Raw genomic sequence first — 3,813 nt, forward strand, 5'->3', positions numbered from 1 at the left:
GTGCTAACAAACTGGCTACTACTTTATACCGTAACCGTACCACTCCTAATTATGCTAGGCACCAAAACAAAGTTAGTAATGGAATGTTTCAACCCACTGAATCTTGATTAAAAACAGCATAACTCAAAAGAAACATTTTTTTGACTGAGAGTAGACAGCATTGAAAGATTTCCTCTTCTACTTCTCTGCATATAGCCATTGATGTCACAATCCCCGTTAAGAGCTATTCAGAATATGATAGTTAAAACCGGACAAAGACAACTGTCATAGCAACAATAACACATGTAGGCACAATTTTTAACCTCCTTTGCTTTTACAAAGAAAATGCCACCAATAGACATCATAGAAAGGAGGATTTTGAAATACAGGTTGTAAGATTCTGTCTTGCAATGAATGGGACTCTGTCAATAGTAAGCACATCTCTCAGCACACCTAAGCAATAAAATTCCACATCTGTACACTTCCATTTCAGACTTCTGATAAAGACTTAATAGTGAAATCCATTTGTGAATTAAGCCATATTTCTAAGACATTTTACACATAAATGGAACATATGTAATGAATAAAGGTAAACACGTAGAGCCTTCCAGAAAAGATGTTTCTGGTACCAAAATACTATTATGCTAAATGCCCTTCCCACAGGCAAAGCAGTAACAGGCATGCTACCTTCAAATCCAATCATCTGTAAAGGTAAGAGCATAGATTTCCTCTTCCAGCTGCACTGATGCTATGAGAAACTGCAAGTGGCTTGTATCCCCAAGGGACCTCAGTATGAGCTCTGGAGCCCAACCTGCATCAGGAGCTTTTTCTCCAGAGTTCTGAACCAGTTCTGCTACCCTGATTTATCCAGCTTTGACTACACCCCACAACTCTAGTGTCTCTAAAGTCTTGTTCTCAAAATCAAAAAAGTAAGAATGGAAGCTTAAAACAAAAGCAGGATTTCAGAATGAGGTATGACATCAGTGAAGCTTAGCACAGTTCAGCAAACAGATGATTTTTAACAACTGCAGGTAACGCACTGACATGAGCCAGTGAGATGTGAATGACCATCCATAAGCTGCACTGAACCTCTCTCAAATTACTCTTCATATTTACCATAACGAATTACTCTTTCAACCAAGATCACAATAATAAATTAAACAAAAAACAAACCCAAAACCAAATTAAAAACCCACAAAAACCCAAGGAACTCCAGCTCCTCATGAATTAGTCTTCACTAAACTAATTACTGCTTTAAAGGAGAAGGTATTTACCTTAACATTCCAATGCTGTAATTACCAGGTACAGACAAAATAAGTGTACTTGGAAACCATTTTTTGATTCCACTCCCCTTCTTTGTAGTCAAATCCTATGTTGTAGTTTATTTTCAATTAAAAGACCTATCAGGGTATTTATGTGCATCAATGGGAGGGTGAGTTTCCATCTTTCGAAGTTCTTTTTAATAAGCATTTTACATGTGGATATAAACTCAGCGCTTTCACAAAACAATTACTACTGTTACTTGCCACAGAGGAACTAAGAAAACACATCTTTTAATAGCTTATTCCCAATTTTACTATAATTGCACACAGATAAGGGTTTTTTTTTAAAAACTGTTAGGAGGTACATCACCAAAGTTTACTTGCCATAACAACGATTTGCCTACCATGTAGATCTCCTGACAGCCATGTCTCAACAGGCTCCAAATCGTTTATACACATACCAAGTATTGTTCAAAGCAGGCTTGCTTTAAGCAAGATTAAATACCTGTTCAGTTTGAACTGTCCCAGTGCCAGGATAAACTACACTAAACTAGTTCAGACGGTTATCCCGCCAGGCACCAATGGCCTTTGAAACTCCCAGTACCCCAGAATCTGCTGCTTCTGGGAATTATGCCAGGAGCTGTGGGATAGCTCTCCACAGAGGACATTACAAATTAAATATTTTAGAAGTGTGCTTGTGTTTACATGGAGCAAGGCTGCAAACAGTTCAGCATATGAGTCAGCACGGTTTGCATCCACACAGAACTGAGCAGGGCAGTTGGGAACTATAAATTTTCTAGGGAAACAAAGAGCGTGAAATTATTCCCCCAGGGGAATACAGTCAGGTTCCACCTAGCAGGAACTAACACTCACCTGAAGACAGGAATTTTGTTCAGAACTTTACTGCTGAAAAGCCCGTGATTTTCCTGTGGTGACATCAGAACTTTCTACACAGGAGAGACACTTTGGTCCTGCCTGTATCAGAGAGATTAATAATGATATCACAGCCACATAAACTTACAGACACACACTTCTGTGCTAGGATACAGCTCTTTTCATTAACTCAACTCCTTTAAAGTAAAAGCTGAAGCATATTTCCTATCAGGACAGGAAAGAAAAATATTGAATGCTTCTCACTTGATACAGTAACATCCAACAAAGTCTTCAGACAGGTAAACAAAGCAGAACTGAAAAAGAGCAAACTACTCCAGTGCATCTCACATGCTGCTACCTATGGCCACATTAATTTAAGGACCAGGCGAACACCGTTTTATTGAGGCCTCAAGAGGCACAAGAAAATAGGGGGACATATCAAGCCTCTGAACGCCCTATCAGGAAAGAATTTCTCGTAGCAGGAACAGCTGTCAGGCCTGTGTTTCAAGAGCTTACCACTATTCCTTCCTCTTGTCTCCACACCAGGCACTGCTGTCTCATAGAGGCTTGACGCAGACCATCAAGAAACCAGGGCTGTTTCTCTGAAAACACAGCCTGGATCTCTGCCACTGCTGGTTACACAGGGCAGCACACAAAGCCAGAGGACAGCACATCCTCAGCTTGAACTGCACTTTTGGGTCAGAGGTAATGACACCTCAATGTAATAAAACTGCACGCAGTTCTGTTGTCACAAACCTCATTAGCCACGTGAATCAGTCAAGAGAGGTTTCCGTTTTCATTTTGAACACAAGCGATTAAGACAGTTACAGGCTGAGAACATTTTTCAGTATGATATAGTTTGGTTTACTCTTAAAGAAACATACTTGCCATGATAAAAATAACCAGAACATTTTCCATAAGCTATCAGAGAGACTACTCGCACACTCAGAAGAACTACGTATCTACCAGGATAAGAGTACTACCTTTCAGCGTGTGAGATGCTATCTGAGCTAAGATCAGTCTATGATGACACTAATAACTGTCGAAGACTCAGAACAGCATCAAAACTAAATGGATAATATTAACTTCCTATTTGCTTCCCAGGCCTCATGCTGCTGCCCCCTGCCAAGTAATAAACTCAAGGACCCTCAGTCTTTGCAAGACCACTTAAGTGTCTCTTAAGAGTCATAATCCATGATCACGTGCAGACTGTAAGAAGCATTATTAGTAAAACAGCTCCAAAGGTGTCATTAAGCAGCCAGCTCCACATACTCATTTTTCTTTTCCTATTAATCACAATACTTCATTGTTTCCCACACCATCCCCTCCTTTCCTAAAGGTACCAATTGTTTTCTGGAGTTCGGACAGCACGTCACAGCAAGCTGCAATCCCCCCGCTGACCCATTTAGGCCGGGGAAGGTGAGCACCCAACTTCTCCAAGGCAGCTCTCGGGCGCTGGGCCAAAGAGGTTTCGTGCATCAGTAAACAAGTGCCCTGTTGATTCTGCCAGCCTTTCCCCGTACCCCGCTGTGCTGGAACCAACCACCACCATAAAGCCCTTCTCTTTCTTTACACCACACGCTGCTGCCGACGATGCCTTTTTTTTTTTTCCTTTTTTTTTGTCGCCTAGCTGAAAGAAGCGAAATTTTCACCCCAACCCTCTCAGCCCCGCCGCAAAGCGGCCCCCTCCGCCGAGCGC

The sequence above is a fragment of the Calidris pugnax genome, unplaced genomic scaffold (genome assembly GCF_001431845.1).
Source record: "Calidris pugnax isolate Ruff unplaced genomic scaffold, ASM143184v1 scaffold54, whole genome shotgun sequence".
Classification (NCBI taxonomy): Eukaryota; Metazoa; Chordata; class Aves; order Charadriiformes; family Scolopacidae; genus Calidris; species Calidris pugnax.